The sequence below is a fragment of the Anopheles funestus genome, chromosome 3RL (genome assembly GCF_943734845.2).
Source record: "Anopheles funestus chromosome 3RL, idAnoFuneDA-416_04, whole genome shotgun sequence".
NCBI lineage: Eukaryota > Metazoa > Arthropoda > Insecta > Diptera > Culicidae > Anopheles > Anopheles funestus.
The window spans coordinates 61,313,288-61,335,308 of record NC_064599.1 but is presented as its reverse complement, the minus strand read 5'-3'; the positions used below and the strand labels follow the sequence as shown (position 1 = coordinate 61,335,308).

At 39.9% G+C, this 22,021-nt stretch overlaps 1 protein-coding gene across 2 annotated transcripts in view; it reads right to left on the bottom strand.

Moving 5' to 3' along the window:
* Positions 1-22,021, bottom strand: part of LOC125768032 (teneurin-m) — a 616,010-nt gene that overhangs the window by 570,168 nt on the left and 23,821 nt on the right. The window contains exons 1-2 of one of the 2 annotated variants that reach the window (XM_049435138.1): positions 12,842-13,049; positions 11,715-12,782 (exon numbers count right to left, since the gene is read on the bottom strand). The exons of the other annotated variant lie outside the window; for it this stretch is intronic. The gene's annotated coding sequence lies outside the window, so the exon portion shown is untranslated. Of the gene's footprint in view, positions 1-11,714; positions 12,783-12,841; positions 13,050-22,021 lie in introns of those variants that run through there. 2 annotated transcript variants of the gene reach the window in all.

Genomic DNA, 22,021 nt, shown 5'->3' with positions numbered 1-22,021 from the left:
ACGTTCGGTTCCAAGTCCGTAATAATATAATTATTGTGCTGCAGCTAGAGAGGAACGTTTTTTGGCGTGAATTTTTACTCGCGTGAATGCAAGCGATGGATTTGTTTTGCTTTTATTGTGTGTAAAATTGCAGCTGCAATTGGCATTCGGAAAAGCAGCAGCAGCAGAAAGGCGTTTCCTTTAAGAAGTGCATGAGGGTGACTTCAAGATTACGAAACCGGAAAAGATTTTCCAGTCGATAGAGGAAAAGATTTTTTTTTACATAACATTTTTGAACTCGTTAAAATATGAAAAAAATGAAAATAATAAATAAGACAATTAATTTCAATAAAAAATAGCGTTTTTGCAGAGCACTCTCTTAACATTATAAAATATAAAACATTAAATAGAATTAATAACAAAACATTTTGATTGGATTTAAAATAATTTGTTTCAAAAACTTTCTATAATATCCGAATCGAATAAAATGATTTATTAAAAATTGTTTTTTACTCGAATCGTATGTCGCATAAATAGATTCTAAATTGAATGAAATATTTTCAATTAGAGTTGAGATTTGTAATTTTTTAATTTTTTATTATTTAACTTGCATTTAAGAATAAATAATCTTATTATATAATAAATGTTTGTTCAAGGAAACCTTTGCTAATTCTTCACCATCATCTTCTTTAAAGTAACTCAAATGCTCAATCAGTAACGAAACCCATCGGATGCTTCCTTGATCAACCTTCATGTATTAAATACATCCATCCTTTCCGCAGATAATCACACCATTTTTTAACTTTATCTTTTCGTTAAATAAGACTATTTTATTTTATTTTTTTTATTAAAGTTACGACTCCGGTTAATCAAAAAACCACCTTCAGGCAAGGGTCCTTAGAATTCGTTTATTTCTCAAGTGCTAACGGGAACGACGAGCACTCTCCGGACCCGTTGGGGGCGGAGGGCATGTAAACAGCCTCCACACAATCATTTTTCCAAACCCTCCACAGCTCATGTAACCTAACGTATCGCGTATCGTGAACGGGTGGGAGAAAAACCTTCAGCCAGGACCTGCGCAATGTTCATTCGCTTGACGGCGAAAACTGCAACAACCGCCTTCCGCGGGTATGTTCCATGAAATGTGGTTTTTGTTTTTCCTGCCACACCATCCATCGTACATGGAAGCGGGCAGCACATCTTCGGCTTTTCTCGTTCGGGAAAATTCACTTCCAGCAGTTGGCGATGTAGCCGAGAGCGCAGGCAAAGTGTCGCACGACGTCGATTAAACTGTCGCAAACGGGAAACAGAAACGGTCAAGCGATGCTACATGAAGACTGCAACAGTTTGCCCGCGCGCAAGCAACATGTTGCAAATATTTGTTCGGGATTTTTGGGTGTTTTGTTGTGTGGAGAATTTATTTGCAACCAAAGCCCGAACAGATCTATTCATATTCATATATTTTGTTTTTATCTTCTGTCGCTCTGTTTACCCGCTTTACCTGGGAAGGTTCAAGTTTGGAGAACGAGTAGAGCTTGGCATGTTTTAGTTTTTATTTTTTATTTTGCCTTCGGCCGTTCGATAAGGACACTTTCAACCGAACGTGCGACGATTCTTTTTTAAGTTTGCAAATTTGATTTAATTTATAGCTTGTTTCGGTTTCATTTCTGTCCGCATGCCAACATGATACGATTTAAAACGATGCTCTTAGTGTAAACAAAAAGGTTTATTTTTCTTTTTTTCCATTCCATTGATACATTTGTTCAAATATTTACTTCGTCTCGGAAAACAGACTTCAGGCAAATAAATTTTAAAAAAATAAACATTCCACAACCAAAAGAGGGAGAGAAGCAAAAAAAAAGCGCGAATGATCACTGATAATTGATGTGGGTATTTAAGCCACTCACAACCAAACCAGCCAGCTGTTGTTTGCTGCCCGCAGGAATCGTTCCCTCCATGGAACAGGAAATGTCCTATAATGCCGGTCAAATTAACCGTTTCCTGCTGCAGTTGAAGCCCAATTGACCTCTGCACCGTACCGATCTGGGTCACGTACTGTACCTTTCAATTCAATTATTTAATATACATTTAATGACACCTCACGTTGGCAGCGGAGGACCGTTGGAGCGGGTATCACTACAAGTGCAGCCGAACGCTTTCTAAAGTGCAATACCACTCTTTAGTGCCATCGTGGCTATGGTACGCCGCTTTTAACGCCCTGGGCGATGGTAGTCGATGAATATTAAATGATGATGAATTGCCTTCCTGTCCTGTCTCGTCCACCAGGCGATTCTTCGTCCCACCATCCCACCCACCCCCAAAACAAGGGTTGGTCACTTTGCGGCCAAGGCCAAAACTTCCGGCTCGAAACAACAGAGTACCCGGGCTTTTCGCTTGTCTGGAGTGGATAACGTTTTTTTTTTATTCGTGCTTCACTTCCTTCCGTTTTCCGCTCCAACGATCCTTCTCACACTGATGCGCCGTCGATGCTTCGGGTTGGTAAATTCGATAACATTTTCACATCGTTTTCCCTCGAGGGAGAAATATTATTTTGCAAACCGGACGTACAGGTCATTGCTCATTTCCGGGTCCCCCCACCTCTCACACACACACACTCCTCCCGTTCTACACAAAACCGACGGCTAGCGGGGAATCCGTTTCGGTTCAAAATGGCGTTACTTCTCGATCCGCGTAACACATAACCGCAGTTAATTAAATCATGCGTTCACTAATTAACCTCCCTGCCAGAACCACCAACGGCAGGGCAGGCATCGCGAAACGCAGCACATTATCGTTTATTGACGCCGCTTTTTTCCCCCCACGATTGCTATTTCCTGAAGGGCGCAAAGCAATAAATTGGTAAACGATCGAAAAGAGAAACTTTCCACCCGGTTTGAATTTTCAACTTTCCCAAGCAATTCTGTTTCTATTTATCGATTCAAACCGATAAAACTCTAACCGATTTGCCAATCCCGGTTCGATGCAAATCATTGTTTGGTGGGAAGTAAAATTCGAAGAGAACAGTTGCGCCTAAAGGTAGGCAATGAGCCATACAGCAAAGGAAGAAATGCAAGTTTGTTAAGAGGCTGAAATAATGAAAACTTTTTTTTTCTTCTCTCCACCGCTTAAAGATGATTTTCCTTTTTCTTCGTATGAAGGAGAGAAGGAGAGAGGGAAAAGAAGGGGAGCAAGGGGAAGTGCAATTCTGGAGTTTTCAGACAAATTTGAAGCTGTTGCAGGTTTTCTGTTCGTCAATGAAGCGAATATCTTTCACTTTTCTCTCTCTCTCTCTCTCTCTCTCTCTCTTTCTATCTCTCTCTTTTCTCTTTCTCTCTCTCTCTATTGCTCCATTTCTTTGGATAATTTGATGTAGCTAAGAAAACGAAACGGTGTCGGAAAGGATGGTTTTCGTACTTTATCCAACCAGCTTTGATTGGTCGCTGTGTTGTTCGATGGTGGGTCAAATTACATTTTCAATGGTGCAATTTATTTGCCGGAAGCGTTTAAGATTTTTCCATTGTTAGTTTTCGTAAACTTAGTCCATCTAGTGAGGTCTATAGCTCATTTTTTTAAATATGTTTGCTTAGGAAATTATTTAAAAACAATACACAATTTTTTTCAATAAACCACAAATTGATGATTTCGCAACTTACCTTTCATTAAGTCAAGGCTCCAAAGTAAGGTTTTGCACAAAAATATCGATTTGATTAAAAAATCCATTCTTCTTTTTTCATTATTGCTCAAATTTCTTGTTCCCTTTTTTACACAATTTTATATGATTAAGAATCAATAGTTCAAGATTAATTCATTAACTTTGTTTATTTTTCAAAACACAAATTTTACTTCTAAACCTTTTTCGTCATTCCTAAAAACCAGTTGAAAACACTCTCACACGAACTCTGCACCATTTTCTGACAGTTGGTTTGAAGTTTCCTTCGATTTGCTTTGCACAACAACTTTATAGCAATATCTTCAAAATCTAGCCTAGGTAAGCATTTTACACACCATTCACCTTTGGAAAAAGGGAACGAGAACAGTTCCTCACACTCAAGATGAGACTCAAAGAGACGAGAAAAAAAAACACACACACACACAAATATCAGCATTGGACCATCCACATTAAATGTCCAGAATACCTTGGGCTTGAAACATTTTTTTCCTTCTTGGAAAGGAAGCTTCTCATAGTAACTTTCCGGTAAACGGCAAACTTTAACAAATATTATTAAAAACTTTGCACTTGTTTCGGCTACGGATCCCTTCACGCTGAGGTTGAAAGTGTCCAAAAATTATTACAAAAAAAGAAGAGATTGGTAAGAAAACGCACCAAACTTCTCTCATCATTGAAAAGTCAAAGACGAACAGCATGAGCTGCCGATGTGATCAGCAAAACGATAGAGACTACCTGGAAGATACTTTTTTTTAAAAAACAAGAACTTTGCTTAATAAAAAACATTAAATTTATTTATCTAAATTTAAATTTCTTATGTTTTTATTTACTATTTACATTTCATGTTAATTATTTTCAAAAATATTTTTCGATCCTAAATGATTATCCAATTCATGAATAGTATACAAAATTTTATTTAGAAACATCGAATGCAAGCTCATTGCTAATTTCATCACAGAATAATAACTCCATTACGAATTAAGACAAAACTATGTCATAATTCCCATCTTTTTGGAGCATCATTAAGCCAAATGTCGCCACCGACATCGACCTACGACATCGCTAATGTACGCTCCCGTACCATGGCAATGTTGGGAAATGATGACGAGCGAGTATTTTAGTTGAATAATTTCGTTCCCCGCGTCCCCGTAGACACACACCCAAACCCACCCAAACAGCATGTCATGTTCTTCGCAATCCCCTGCCTTTTTTGCCACACGCGCAATTCTTTCCCGGTGGCGAAATAACACAACACCACACGGACACAACAGACCGTCGTGGCTGGCAGCAGGAGAGCTAAATGAAGTTGAAGCCCCTGAAGCAGTTTGATGGGAAACTTTTCTTACGCCACAAAACGCGCCCATCCACACTGGTGACGAATACTTGTGTCGTTTTTGTTTCGATGCGACCCAAGCGAGGATGTACATTTTCGTATTTTTTTTCTCTTTCCCTGTGCTTGTATTTTGTATCTTTTGCCCACTAGCAACCAACAACCAGGCTTGAGGTTTCCCTGTCACTTGCTTGGCAGCCCATTCGTCCTCTCCTTAATTTTGTCTCTGTGTGTGCGGACGTGGGGCTTCTCGAAAAGCTAAAAAGGGAAAACTTTTCCATACATACCCTACAATCCCTATAACCCCCACCACACATAGAGCACCGGCTCATTCATCGTGTACCAGGCGGGCGGCTCCAGCCCAATGAGTGTCATTTAAATGGACGAGAAAATGCTGAGGTGAAAAGCCCTCGAGCCCTGTTTTCCCAGTGCCCGCTCCGGATCTGGAGCGGAACCAAGCGAAACAAACCGATCACGAGGTCTCAAGCTGGTGCCGGGATTTGTTTTTTTTTGTGCCTCCTCCAGTTTTGAGCTTCCATTAGTTTGTATTCTTCTTTTTTTTTGCTCTTTCACACACCAGTTACTGTTGGTTAAATCTAGGGGAATTTAAAAATAATAAAACCACCACACTTTAAAGACTTTTCGCGCATAATTTTGGAGCTTGGAGATTGGAAGAAACATACAAAAAAAAAACCAACCTCCAGAGCTCGTTGGAGTGGCGAAATACTTAAGAATACGGCTCAACTTTCTATGGCCATTCATGGGAACCTTCCTCCTTTTGGGGCTAGTAAGCGGAAGACCATACGTAAGACGATTATGAAGCCAGTCATTCTATTAACTGTTCGCAACGAGATGAAAACGGTTAAGATGATGCGTTGAATGCAATCAGTAATGGGGAGGAAAGAAAACCCGCTTTCAGGAAACTAGTTTCTGCTTGATGTTTTGCTACCATATGGCTACCTTTTTGAAGCGGCGAAGCACTGACTTGATTATGATAATGAGAGGATAACTAAGGGATTTATTAAAATCACTATACAGCTGTGCTGTAACTATCGTGGAACGCAAGGTGCAGCTGTTTGTGGAGAAGTTTACCAGTGCGAATAGTAACCGGGCTTCATTTGAATAATGCCTTGAATTTTTTTCAATTGTCTACGTGCTTGATAATACATTAGGGCTATTTTCTATACATTTACCATGAAATTGTTAACTACGTTACTTTGTATACTTTTTAAAGGATAAGTTTTATACAATTATTTATTGTGCTGCTTGTGAAAGAGCAAAGTATTTTTAAAGAGAAAAATGTACAATATTTAGTATTAAATTAAGACTCAATATTTTATCCAGAAAAACTATTATACATAGCATAGGAATTCAATCATTATGAAGCCTGAAATGTTTCGGATTAATGGATTTTGATTACCAAAGAAATAGCTCCAATCAACTAAATTTTAATAACAATGCTCTGACAGTTAATGGCGAGATCTTCAGAAATAACCTGAATATTCATGGGCTTTTCAAAGTTAGACGAGTACTTACAAGATAAGAGGCTGGGAGAAGGAAATGTCTTCCAAACAATGTGAAATGTATCCTAGGTTAAGTCTCTAATAGTCAGACAAACAAAAAATGTAGTTCATCTTAACAATTACTTAATATCTCTTTTGTAGCTTAAGTAGCAGAGGGAATTCTCGGAAGGTAAAATTAGTTGGGACGACAGTTGGAAAAATTGGTTCAGTTTGGCGAAAGGAAGAGATCGTAGTGCATGTCCTGGTACGTTTATTAGGTTAAACACAATTGAATAAATGGATATGGCTTAGGCATGAAAGCGTCATATTTTAAGAGTTTCAAGTCACAATATCCGACTGCGGATGCGAGAGTCACCGAGTTCATGATTGGGCCCAAAGAACTTTCGAAGCACAAAACGCTCAAATTATGTGTGTACTCGTTCAAGTCTTTGGATAAGAGAGTGAGAAGATGGCAGCCAGAAAATACTGGAGAACTGTTGTATTGACCTTAAATGACTTCAATATAAATCCTCGAGACGTAAAGTGTCCGAAAGTTCAAACAATGCGGTGGAGAAGCTAAAGAGAACTGTAGGATTTACTAAAAGTTTTATCAACGTGCACTTAAAAGTTAAGTTTGTGAGTTAGATTTTACACCCGGAGATCTTTTACAGAAATCACCTGATCAAGAATTAGGCTCTATACAACAGACAAAAGTAAGATGTGTTGAGGCTCTACAGAAGAATATAACATTACCCTTGGAAAGACCTAAGGCAAGACCTTCTTCAAAGTACCAACTGAAGAAGGAGTTAAGATGATCTTGAAGTAATAAACAATCAGAGGATGACGAGATAGAGAGAAACAATTTAAGATCTTCAACAAACATTGGAAAACAGTCTGACGGCAAACCGGCACGAATAGCATTCGCTTCTTAACATATTATCATAAAAGAAATGTATTTCTATAGGTATTTAAATCATTTCTATTAGTTTCAAAACATTTTTCAACAAACAATTTCAGTTTTAACAGTATTAGTTAGTTTTAAAAAGAGGTTAGGACAAAGAATATTAGAATTGAGACTGCCTGGCCTACATTTAAACTCCCATCGCTTTGAACTAACCTATCATCAAACAACTATAATTCTTTTCATATACAATTTTCCCAAAAAGCACATACATATGCAGCATGCAATAACAAGCCGGTTAATATTTTTCACCAGGTTTAACTTTTCTATTTCCCTGGGTAAACCAACACACCAAAACGGCAAAGAGCGAAAACCTTTGAAGAGAGCAACACAAACGAGCAACATTATTCGGTCCATACAGTCAGAAGGACGGCGCCCACACCAAGCTATCGGTAAGCGTAAATTTGCAAAAAAATTCTTTTCACATATGAATCTGAAATTAAAATGTTTCTTCCCTCCGCTACGCTGGTAGGACAGCTGCCAAACCCGAACCTCCGAAAGCGTCCATCGTACGAATTGCGAATTGCATAAACCAACCTGGCCCCCCGCCGGTGTCCTGCGAAACATATGATGTATGGCATTTGCGCTAGGTGCTTCCGGGTCGGGATAATCCTGTACCACACGGCGAAGCACATAATCACATGAAAGAAAGTGAACCAGAAACCCCGAGGCCTGAGAACGGGGAGCCCCTTTTTTGGCTGACGCGATCCTTTAAGGAGCACCATTTTTGGGGTCGAGGAAAGCGAATGCTTTTGCTTCCTTTTTTAGTAGTGGTGCACCGTTTGGTCGTACGTGAATTTTCATGTTTTACTTTCCTAGTGTTGCCTCCTGTTTTCCCACCCATTTCTGTTTTCACTCAACCACTACAAGTTTGACTAGCCCTAGAAGTGAGCAGCAGGCAAAACAGGCTCTAATAAAAACATTATTTGAATAATTTTAAACCGAATCGTTGGACCAACCCGGAATCACCTACTAACAAGGGCAGGAAAATACAACCTGGAAACCGTTTCCGTAAACAAATGCTTCATTTATGCTCTCTCACTCTCTCTCTCTCCCTCTCCCTAGGAGACGTGCTGGAAGATTTTCATGGTATGATTTTTAAACTTCTTTTCAAACTCCTCCTTTCCGCTACAAATTGCATGCGATGGAGTGTATTAAGCTGAAAACAATGTAAAAAAGCCAACACTTCGTTTGAGTCACCACCGCTCGATCGAGTGCAATTGCGGACGATGCCTTCCTCCCTTTTTTCCATTCCAAAGGGTCTCCACATAACGAACCTGAAAAGCGGTTGCTCCTTCGTTGGACAAATAACCAAAAGCACAAACGCTCCAACACTCGTAACGAACCCTTGGGGAGGTGTCATAAAATTTACAACCACTTTTCCGCTTACGACTCGGGGAAACTTCGTTTTTTTTCGCTCCGTTTTTGGCTATGGTATTTCAAATGTTAGGGAAATATATTTTTTTTTCGAAGAAAAAACTTCCCTTCCAACATGCAAATAATGCTACTTAACATGGACAATTGTAGGTGGTGGTTTGTAGAATGGACCCAAATTTTGACCGAAACATAACCACAAACCACAAAAGGTCAACCAATAAATCAATTTTCATGTTCGGTGGGTTGCTTTCTACTTTTGTTGTGTATTTTTACTTTCTCCATATCGATTTATGTGTTCCTGCATATATATACTTAAAGATTTAAAAGTCTCTTGAAGAGATAGGCCAAAATTAAATTGATTGTGGGCCAAATTCTATTTGTGATGGGAATTCTGGAATGGAGTTATGAATGTACTCCGACACTCCGGAGTTGAAAAACCAGATCTCGGATCCAACAAAATCGAGAGTCAACTCCCGTATTACTTCGGAATCAGAGTCGTAGTTGAACTCGATCTCGACTCCAATTTCCGTATTGTGGAGCCGACACCGGAATAAACGCTGAATTTTACAATACAGATTTTCAAACTATTTTTAAATGAGTTTTTTCCGGTTTTCTTGTAATTTTCTGCATATTTTTAAGCATTCTTCTACACTTTTTCGCAAAGTTTTTAACAGATTTTCTCAAACTTAAAAATAGTTTTTTTTAATTGGAGTTTTCCATAACTGTCTTGTAGGTTTCAATTAGGTTTCTTCTGGATTTTGTTCCAAATTTGTAAGTGGTATTTCCATCAATAACTTTAAACAGATTTTTTACAGGCGTTCATAAATCGGAATTAATCTGAAATTGACTCCAGAATGACCAGGAGTTGGATTATTCCAACTCCAGAAAAAATAAATTTTTTCCCATCACTAATATTTAATTGCCCTTTAAATCGTTCATGCTACATTCCAAACATTTTAATTCACTCTTCCAATAACCCATGCTCCATCCTGAGCTGCATTTAAAGCACACAATTCCTCTTAAGAATACTAATACTTGCAGCAAAAAAAAAGTTGAAGAAATGAAAAAAAAACAATTCCCTATCACTGCAGCAAATAATTTTCTGCTAAATGAAGCCTCGATTCCAGGATCCCCACCCAACTCCTCGAGTTTGGAAAAGTGCACCCGACCCCAAACTCCCCCTAAAAAGGGCACGGAAAAGTGCTACTCCATCCGGTGCGCGAGCGCGGAAGCGTAAAAAACTCGTTGATCCGTAAAATTGGAAAATCTGTCCAATAAAATGTAGCGTTTGTACGTTCCCTTCCTATCCTACACTCTTGTTAATGTCAAACCGTGCCTTCAGCCGGGCCTTCAGCTCTTTATATGAGTATATGGTTGTGATCGGGAAATCGGGATTTTTGAACGTTTTTGTTTGCTGTTGTATACATATTCATCCTGTACCAATGTTCGAATGACCGAAAGCTTTTTGCATTAGCATCGGGCAAACGATAATATACTGCCACGGTTTTGCGTTCGATGCTGGTCGCATCGATTACGTTGGTCAATTTTTGAGCCTCACCATGAATTTCGAACAAAACCGAAAAATGGAGGCGCCCGGTGATCCATCGGAGGAAATGAACGAGAATAAAAAAAATGGCGTGAGGCTTTAGCGAATGCAGCAGAAAATTTCCGAACCTCGCAAACGAATTAATCTTACCGATCGGTGAAAACATGGCCAAAATGCTTGTGCAAAAAAAACGGAATCCAAAATTTTGATAGAGCAATCATTTTAAATCCAATCGAAAGGAGGTTAAATTCTATAGTTTCTACGCGAGGTACGGTATCGGAGGCAACATTTGTTTGTCGGGGAAAATAAATTTGAACAGTTCACCAAAAAACGAATCCCAAAAAATAAAAGGTTTTAAAGGGCTAAATTCATAGTCACAAAAAAAGCCTACAGCATCATTTTACGTTTACGCATGCACGCACGTTGTCGTTCCAGCTAACCAGTGATGGATGGCTTTGCTTCCTATGATTGGCATCAGCATCGTCGAACGACAACGGCACTGGTTTCATAGGGCAGCTGGTGTGATGCATTGAACAGGTTGTGGTTTTTATGCACACTATCAAACTCTTTGACAAATAAACGATCTTTCCAAGGGATCCAATCATTATCGATTGTAAGGTGTGACGTTTCGTACCGATTGATGCGCAGTGCCACTGCAGCAAGCACACGGTAGTTTGAGGTTGAAAGACAAAATACAATCTTTTGATTATCGAAAATTGTCTTTACGCTCCTTGTATTGCTTCATGTTTCCTTTGGTAGGAATTGAGCTATAAAAAACAGAATCATTTTATTTTTTTATATTAAGACAACTATCTTAGATAATGTATTTGTTATATGTCCACTACAAAGTACACGCAATCAAGATAACTTACTCAAATATTTAAAATTCCATTATAAATTTTTCTTAGTACCATTTTACGAAATATCGATTTTGTCCCACCCATTAATGTCTCACAAAAAAAAATCCAAGAGCAAAAACAATAAATTATTATTTTACAAACTCTAATAATAGTGTATAGCCGTCATCTATAATTTAATAATTAATTTTAAAAAAACACACAGCATGCTAGAATTTTATGCTGCAGGGGCAATTCAAACTTATAAATCTTCTTCTTCTTGGCTTAACGACCTTACAGGTCACGCCGGCCATTTCTGGCTTACTAGACTTATTTTACCACGTAGCCGGATAGTCAGTCCTTGCTACGGGGAGACGGTACGGATGGGATTTGAACCCGGTCCGGCCGTGTGGACTGGCGCCGTTTATCACATGCACCACCGGACCGCCCCGAAACTTATAAATAGAGGATGTGAAATAAATAATCTTCCTTCTCTGGAACAAAAGGCTTACTTACCTAAAGGGATAAAATTGGCTGGCCATCGCACTCCGGAAGCCGCTTACACATGCAAAGGAGCAAACGCATCTTACATGGTTTGCTTTCGCCAATCGAGACACACAATACACTAATACACTCGCCGTACACCACCCCGGGTCATTTTCCACGGCCGGGAAACCAGCAGCGAAAAATGAACCGGCAAGCACAACACACAACACATCACGATCACACAATTGACGCACTTAACACTACCGAAGGACTGAAATACTTCCACTACAAACACTTCCGAAACATTTGCCTATCGGAACACTCATACACTAAAATTGGTCGTACACCAAACCGGAACCTTTTTCCACTGCGCCGAGAAAAGCGGCGAAAACTGAACCGGCAAGCACATTACACAACACAGAAGACACATGACACAACACACTTAAGACTACCGAAGCATTGCCACTGCACCGGAACCGGCGCTGCGCCGAATTAACCGGCTAGCACAACATACACTAAAGACGATCACACGGCTTAAACACTTAACACTCCCGAAACATTTACGATTGCACGACAGCCAGCTCCATAAAATGAACCGGCAAGCACATCACACAACACAGACGATCACACAGTTGACACACTTAAAACTAAGGAGGCATTTTTTTACCGCACCGGAACACTGAACAAAACGAATCACCGAATGCTTTCGCACCGTTTTCCACTGCACCGGAGTGCAGGGAACTCCACGATCATACGGCTTATACTTAACACTAGCGGAATGTTTGTCAACGTACCGAAGCTAGCTGTGCAAGATGAACCGGCACAACACACGGCTAGTACCCAAACGATTGTTACAGCTGCCATGAAGCGAGCGCCTTTGAGCAAGTATCGTTTTACGCTGCACTTATCATCGATGATCCTTCGAATCGTTCCGCATTTACACACTTCGGAAGGATCCTCGCTTTGGTGGTCCGCACTCCCCTCTACACATTAACCATTGCTGTTCGTGAACCTGACCACATTGATTAAGGATAATCGTGTTTCCACACCGATCGTGAAAGGTGGCAGCGGCTGGGTCACCGGTTCTGGACACAACATCTACAAGTGAAGCAAAGAAGTGATACAACACCGACAATACTTCCGGACGATTTACTTACTGTTCACTTGCTTCCTACGCGCATCCTGCACCCACATCTCGGAGAGGATCAACTATTACGGGTGGTGAAGCTAAAATAGTTAAAAGTGGCACATAACACGACCGATTATAGTAATTTGTTACCCAAAGATCACGAAACCACGTGCTTTGCTTTGTATACATTTTTTCTTTTGACATCCTGTCATGCCACTCCCCGTATTGACACACAAGTACTGCACTACGTGTCATAAACCGATCCGCGATCGGTTTCGGTAAGTTTAAGTTGAGCGGCAGGGGCGCTCAAACATTTAAATAAACGATGTGTAATAAATTATCTTATTTCTTTTTACGAAATATGCACATAAAGAATAAACTATTTTTATGTCAGCTTATTTACACCTTATTTCATTACATTTCATCTACTTATATTTATCCATTAAAATTTTTTTTGGCATATCTTATTTATTTAATAATTAGTGTAGACGTTAGGTATGTTAAGTAAAACGCGTTAACCTATTATACACTAATTTGTTATGATAGTGGAGAATAAATTTAAAAATAAAAATTTAATTTCTGGCTGATTTTTTTTGACGTTCTACTCATATATAGAGAAGTTATCACATAAAGAAGTATAACAACACAATATTGAATTCGAGAATCGATTTGAACGAATTTGGAATGAAGAACGGATTTAAGACTATTTCGACTATTTCGACTATTTCGATTATTTCTTATAAAATACATACTATATCTATTTACATAACTTTCATAAAAAGTCCTTGATAAAGCCGAAATATTCTGGAGATACGTTTATTTCTCTAGTGTTCAAAGTATTCTAATTCAAATAATACAAGCATTCAAGTAACCCGACGTATGGTTTTCCATCTAAAACTCGTTCTCCATAACAAATGGATCACAATTAGTGACAATTATTCGATGGCATTAGTCAACAGAAATACCACACGCTTACACGCTCGTTGTCCTTTCCTCACGCAAAACCAGCACCAAATTCCAGCTTCTCGTACTGAAACGAATAAACCGCAAAAAGAACTGTAACATCAGCATATCGTTTGCAGACGTCGCTTTTTGTCCACTCAGAACGTTCAAGCGTTGGAATTCTTGCTCGTGCGGTAAGGCTTTTTCTCTTCTTATCAGCGACCGATTTTTGCTCTGCTACTGATTTGAAGGCTTTTTCACTCGATGAAGGTCTTTTAGGCATGCCGAACCCAAAAGACCATCCCAGGCTCTGGTTTAATATTTCAACTTGACCACATAATTATACGCATCTTACCGCTCGTTTTGGTTGCTCGGAAAGGACGGTCCATGTTTTGATTGGTCTCATTTTACTCGAAAACGGTCGCCAACGCACTGAAGCTCACCTGTAGTCACTGCTTTTGGATTGGTGTTACCTCCTTCACACCCTTCACCTCGCATCATGCAACCCCAAAAACACTAAAGGGGCAACAGATTAAAACGAACGATACTGGTCAATCTGAATTCGGAAAATGTTTATAGATATTGTGGTCAAGCCTAGGAGTACCCTGGGAAAGGGTTTTGTCTATGCTATCGTTTTAGACGACGAAGGTCGAGCTGTTGTCGAATCGTGCATAGTTCTATTCTCGTTAAAATTCTTCCCGTGTTATGTCCTTTGTACCAAAGATTGTATCATTGTAGGTGTAGATGGTTTTAGGCTGCAAAGAACAGCGCCCATTAGAAAGGAGCCCAATATCATCAAGATTAAATGGTAAAAAAGGTCAATAAAAATGCTTTACCATGATCCAAAATTGCATTTTTTTTTCTTCAACTCGTTCACTCATTCAGTAGCCTTAGATACAAGGTACAGGTTTCAGGACGGCATTAGAAACACGTCCTGTAAGAGCAGCTAGGAATGTCTAGTTTAAATTGGATCTAAAGTGTCTAATCAATGCCTTGCAACGGTGCATGGGTTAGGAATTAACCAAATTTTCCCATCGATATGATGCTAATCTGCTATTGTACCGGACTAAAGTGGACATGCGTTCTGTTACCAGACAAAACCCAAGATGGGACCAGCAAAGGAACACAAGGCTACGGTAAGTGTAGCTTGTGGTTTGCTTGTGGATGGACGTTGTCGAATGCACCAAAAACCCGCTTGACGCTTAACCAGCAGAACGATACGCACCCGGATGCGGGTGAATTACTGCAGAGGATTTGAAGCGGTACTGCCGGTTGTCCACTGTGGATTATTGGCCCGGTCGAGAGCTCCGATGCGAGAGCTTTCTCGGGTGAGATTGGATTAAAATGGAGATTTAGACGCTTGGGAGATTTAGCTCGTTTGGTACTTTGTGCCTTGATTGTACGTTTAGTTTAAAACAATTACACCAATCCCAACCGTGAGCCTGGTACAGCTATGAAGATTGGAAGATTAGCATAAGAATGAAGTTTATTACAGAAAGGAATGATTTAAACAAGTGCCATGTAGTAGTATCTGTTTGAAACAGTGTTGCAAAATGTATTTTTAAAATAATTTTGATTAGCTATGCTGTTTTTAAACGTAGATATTTATTACTGATATAAATTAATTCTTGTTCTTTTTTCATTATCATCACTATCATTATTTATATTTTTGGAAATTAGTCTCTATTTTCGTTTTTTTTGTTTTGTTTTGGAATGCTAATATTTAGTTTACCCTATCTTTATTTCAGCATCATTTTCAAACTCATTTACTTTGTGTCATTTATTCCCTATATCTTATTTTTATTATATTCGTTGTTATTCGTATTTTCATGTATTTGTTTTTATATTGTATTTGTTGTTTATATTTGTTTCTTTTAAGGAGTAAATAGAATTTTATATTAATGACATATTTAAACATAAACATATTTATATTTGTGAAATAAAACAGTAAAGCTGATATATAAAATAAAAACAATACTCAAGATTTACAATCCGACTGGTCTGACGATAAAAATATCGTAGTATGTAACAAACAATATGTTTCACCCATCTATTTACACGGCTTTACATGTTATCTACGTTGATGTACTGCAAATTTTAATGTTCGATAAACACATAAACAAAGTGCATGCTCAAGTTAAAACGAAACTCCACCGGGAATCGTGTGCAAAGTAAAGTAGGCAATAAAAAAAATGGAAGCGAAATCCTCAAATCCTCCGCAATGCAATCGAAAAAAGATAAAACTATACCGCTCCGGGCAAACTTCCAACACATTGCCACAACGGTAAGCAATGGTGGGGCGTAAAATCCTACACCATTTTTCCCTCCAATTTGCGGTGGTTCAGAAGCACCCATAACCATAAGCAACATTTTGTAGTGGGTACGGGTGAGTACTTCGGTGCACCGGTAGATGATAGCGTCCCCGTACACGGGTGCGGTGGCACCAGATCGGAAAGAAACAATTTTCAAAGAAACTGATTCCGATTTCATCTTACCGTCGTACCCGGGGTCGGAACCAAGTGTGATTTGAAGTGGGTGTCCTTTTACACGGTATCGTTCGGAAGAAGTGTAGAAGTAACTAGAACCTTCCAAACGGGGAAGCAATACCTTGGATAGGAGTCGCTTATCTTCCGTACTTCTTTCTTTTTCAGCTTCGATGGAAACAGACGCGTTTGTGTAAAGGAACCAAACCCGGTAAAGGTAAGTTTCAAAGAAAACAGCCATACTCGAAGCCACACACACACGAAAAACGGAACCGTATGAAAGAAAACCCCCGTCTTGATAAGAATACGAATGAAAAAGTTTACCGTTTCCGGTTGGAGGGTTTTTAAATCTTCTGATAGGATATATATTCTTTCTTTCTTCGTTCGTCTTTTTTTCCCCCGCTTGTGCCATCCTTTCCAAGCACGTATGACGCACAAGGAAGTGTCCCGTGTTCTCGACATGAGTCGCACGCTTTTGGGTAATAGGGGGGAAAAAACGATGAGAAAGTTGCATTGCACGCGCTCCTGCTGAAGCTCTGAATTTCTCAGCGTAGGTTGCCCGACCGAACGTCCCGAACGTTTGAGTGCACTTTCCAATTCAAAAGGGTGGAAAAAAGCTGCGGCTAAACTTCATCTACGCAAGCAACAGGAACCGGGTTGAGTGAAACAATAAAGCCCAACCCGAAATCCCGATAAATAGTTGGGTTGGGATTTAGACTAAAGCTCGCAGGACGCGTACCGAATTCTTGAGTTATAGTTTTGCTGAGAGCATGAGAATAATCATACTTACCGTGAAAGTGACTTAACAAACTCAATGCATTTTATTGGTTTCATACTTAACGTTAAAACGATTCCGTTTTTTTTGCTTTACTTCTTGTTTTGTCTTGTCAACTCGAAGAAATACATTCCAATAATCCCTTCCACAAAGGTGCAGCCGTATCCATCGCCGGCGCAAATAAAACCCTATTCAATTCCCATAAACAACTACACACCGATACGTGGTGCTGGTCAATTCGGTGGAAAATCCATAATCCATTTCGAAAGTTTCCGCAAACTTCTTAAAGACCGAACCGGGGGTTGCAACACGGAATTAGACTTCTCGCAACCTCGAGCACCATAAATACCGCAAACTCCCCGTAACAATCCCCTTTGAAGCCCCATTCAGCTAGGCAGGGTAGTAATCTTCCGTTTACGATCGAATGATTATTTATCGCTTGAAGGAATACGCTTCCGAACGTTTGCTGCATCTTAGACTACCGCTCCCAAAACATGACATCTTTTCCGAGGACTTTGGGTGCGATTTATTGATGCGGATTTGCGCCGGTCAGTCACCCGATTTCCCCCGGCGCGGGTGTGTGGGGAAACACTCGGTGAACAACGATGGACATTGCCCGTATTGCCTACGCTGAGGGAAACGTTCCGTTCGATTATCAAACGGTAGGAATCAAATAAGAAACCAATCGAAATGCTAACTGTGCCATTAAACAACAAACCGGTCACTACCGGTCGGCTCTATAATCGGTAAATCCTCCATCCAACAATCGTAAGGCACTCGACTCGACGGTTACGGGGAAAAGCTTTTGGGGCTTCCGACCACTGGATTTCAAGCTGTCAAAGTTGCCTGATCCTTTCGGTTTTGCGACAGCTAATGGTTTAGCGTTAGCGTAACGTGGCCGGATTTCCGTAACGGTCAATTAATCCTGCACTTTTGTTTTCTGCCGTACGGTCGCAGACGATTGCGATCGATCAGATGCGTTTCATTGATTATTTCTTGCACTGTTTTGTATAAAGAAGAGTGTATTTTATGCAAAATCATTATCCTTGTAACACTTGTTTGTTTTGCTTTCGATCTTTTGGCTGAAGATCAATAGAAGTAACGCATCGCATACATTGAATTGCATAACTTTTGGCGCAAACGCTCGAAATAGTTGAAATATTTCAACGCTACTATTTAAATCCAACAAACATATCAGACATTTTCTTTTTCTTTTAAAATTTGTACATAAAGCAGCTTTTTTCTAAAATAAACGCTTTGAACAAATAATAAACTTAACCATAAGCGTTACACATACAAAAGCATTCAAGTGGCGTGTTTTCGCAACCAAAATAACATAGTCAAACATGAAACAAAACCCGTATGCTGCATAATGCCCACCCACTGACACAGCATTATTGAAAACTTCCATTTTCCCACGCTAGTCCAAATTTAATAATTCATACTGGGAACCACAGCACGAACTCCTAGCACACAAAACCCAGCCACAAAAACCCCTAGATAGGAAATTAAATCGCTAATGTTTGTTGTTTTTCCCCCCGAAACCCGAACAGCAACACATCCAAATCGGCAACAACACCACACAAGGCACCGTCATCATATTTTCGACGTGTGCATAATTTCAAATTTTCCACCACACATCCACAGAGCAGCAACGCTACGAACAACATCACCGGTGACCTCTTCTGTCAACAGTTGTGTTTGTCGAACAATCCAATACAATCGGCGGGTGCCGTGGCTCAGTCAACCGCTCACCCATAACCAAAAAGCGTACTGACGACCAAATGCAGGACGGAGCAGGATTGAAATGTTTGTTTGCGGGAAAAAAAGGATTTGAAAAACATTATGAAAATCAAAATTGGAAAAAAAAGTTCCACTGCACCGAGAAAAATTGCTCACCAAAAAAAAATGGTAGAAAAGTAAGTACAGCTAGCAAAAGAAAAACACATTTTGCATGGAAAACAATAAAACCAACACGAGAAAGAAAAAAATCCATCCCCACACTTGTCGAACAGGTCGGGTTGGGGTTGTTGGGGGGCGGGCAAAAAAATTGAACATCGCCCACATACATCATCATCATCATAACTCATATCGGATTCACACCCAATCCGTACCAACACCTCCCCCCCGCAAAAGGGGATTGTGGATTCGTTTGATATAAAATTTCCAAATCCATCATCGCCGGTACGGTGTGTACGCGAAAGAGTTCGGAATTCATTATTTAAAACAAATTTTGCAGCGCAAATTAATGTTAATCTCATACATAAACGTCAAAACCTGGCCCTTGGGGGCGTGTCGGTGGTACATGGCTGGATGGCTGGATGGACGTTTGTGCCCGTGTCTCTTTCTCACTTTCTCTCTTCAATTCATCGCAATTGTTTCGAAGCAAAAAAAAATACACACACACACACAATAGGATATCGCTCTAGGGGTAGGAAAATGTTTGCCAGTGGCCGTGTTGCCAGTGTTGCGGTGGTGAAAGGGGAAGGTCCTGGTCGGTGTGATGTGAGTAAAGAGAATTGTTCAACAGCCGAAAACATTCCCAGATTCCAGCATCCAGTTGCGTGGACTAGTCATCCCTGAAGCGAGGAGTCACTTCCCCAATTATCCTGGTTTCCTTCACCCGCGTTTACCTTCCCACACTCTGGCAACACTGCCAGCGTCGAATGATAATTTATTCAACACCCATAACATGCATACATTGCCACCCGGTTTTCGGTACATCGTTTTCCCTGTACAAAGGTGAGGGAAGTGCAATGCAGGAAACTGGGCAACTAGAGCTAGAGTTGGCACCAAGAGAAGAAACAGCGAGAGAGAGCACACCAAAAACAAAAAAAAACCGCCACATGAAATCCTTTCCCGAGCGTTGTATGTGTGTGTGCGAGGGTGTATGTACGAATTCTGTGGTAAAGTTGCACCACGCAAAACCCGCATGATAGAACAACGTTTAATAGATGGAAAATGTGAACGAGATAAATGTTATTAATTTAGATTTGCATTCATAATCAACGGAGTGTCGGTACGCGCTCGAAACCAAAAAAAAAAACGGTGCACATTTGGCGAATGAATACAGATAAAAGCCTGCGGAAAGCTGACCCGTTAGATACAATCGCAAATCGCGGGCCCTAACTTTTCCAGCGCTATCCGCAAAACCAAACGGGACCATTGTGCCGCAAAAATGTCGCTAGACTAGAAAGTTTCGTCCAGGTTTAATCGGTGGGGATATTCTTTCCCTACGGTACCTACAATTTGAGAATCATCTCACAATGGCCCACACCCGTTGATGTCCATTTGTTAACGGGGTGTTTCTACCAACTGCCAATTTCGTGTGCATCGAACAAGGAGGCTTTTATTGGGGGGGAAAAAGGTACAAGAAGCCAATCAGATCAAAAATTTTAATCCGCTTAAGAAGCAACGACAGTCGAATTGAAGTGAAATATAAATTAATATTTAGTACAGCACTACACGGATACGAGGATATCTTGGCTGGACCGATGCAATAGTTGGGCTGGGATTTTTGTGACATTTTCCAGTACGGGTAGGGTTCTTTGCATTTCACGAAAATGGAATGCAATTTTACAGTCTGTTGACGCTGTAAGTTCAATAAATGCTAATTCGGATGCCGAATAAGGGGACAATTTAATTGCATAATTTTACATAAAACATTTGCCAAATGTAGCCATTATCGTAATTGAAGAATGTCTTTTGGAGACGCAACGCTAACGTTAATTGTCGAAAATGGACTTCATTGTGATGGTTTATTCGACACGAATAAGAAATTGAATGCGTGAATATATTTTTTGGGTGTTTATAGTACTTAATGAAAACAGAGTTATGTCAGTAATAAGCATCAAGAAGCATCACATTAATGGAAATTCCTTAAGTGATGAAGTCACCTCCCTCAAGTACCGGATTTTGATATCCGAGTTTGTATCTCACATTTAAAAGATATAACTTTAAATCAACAATATCTGTTGCTTTTTAAACTCTTCTATTTAATCATGCAGCCCATCCTTTAAAGAGAGCTTTAACGATCGATCAACAAAATCTCGTCTAACTTTCACAAACCGAGCTTCGTCTAATCCTTCCAAAAGGGTCCATTCAATGAAACTTGATGAGCAGCACAACTTTTTTTATTGGGAACCTCTTTACCGTTGTTGGAAATAAAACAAAATAAAATGCACACACAATCAACCACAAAATACTCACGAACAATGTTCAAACACTCGTTCGTTTGACAGCAGACACACCGAAAAAGCGATGAAAAAAATAAAATAAACCCAACGGAGCATCCCTACTTCTGGCGCGTTCCTGCATTGCTTGCAGTTGTTTGCCTGGGATTTGTGAAAACGGTTGAAGGATTTTCTTTACTCCGTTTCCTTTGCCATTCTGAAGCTCGTTTCGTCACTTTTCCACAACCATGTCACTTCGCTAATGCGACTGAGGAAGGATTTTCAATGGTTACGATTTTTCCAGCATTTTTGTTTTTTTTTTTGGGTTCTAGAATTCCAGCTGAGGTAAATGGCACGGTGGTGGGTCCCACCGGCCCACCTCCCGAGCTAGGGAAAGCTTACCTCCAAACGAAAGAATCACATCCCATCGACGCGATTGTCAATGCTAATCACGTACTTTTGCGGCATTTTTCCTCAACTTTTATTTCATTTCTTGCGCGGAAAGAATTGTCGAAACAGTGAAGAAACGATTTTCCCCTTGCCCGGTGGATCACTGCACTGATGTGTCTTTTATGTCTATTCGCCGGTTGAAGAGTTTTTTTTTTTCACCGTCAGGCAATCGTCTGTGTGGAACATCTTCATCGCAAACGGGCAAAGTTTACATCGCTCGCTGAAGGGATTGTGATTACGGCTTCCGGATCAACTGCTGCAACCAGCAAGTACGAAGACCGCCGTGCTTCTAAGACCTGTTTTTCAAGTAGATGGAAAATCCCACACGAAAAGCTTTTATTTACAGTTTTTTCCCGATTTAAATGATTTTTGTTTTAAGATTCAGA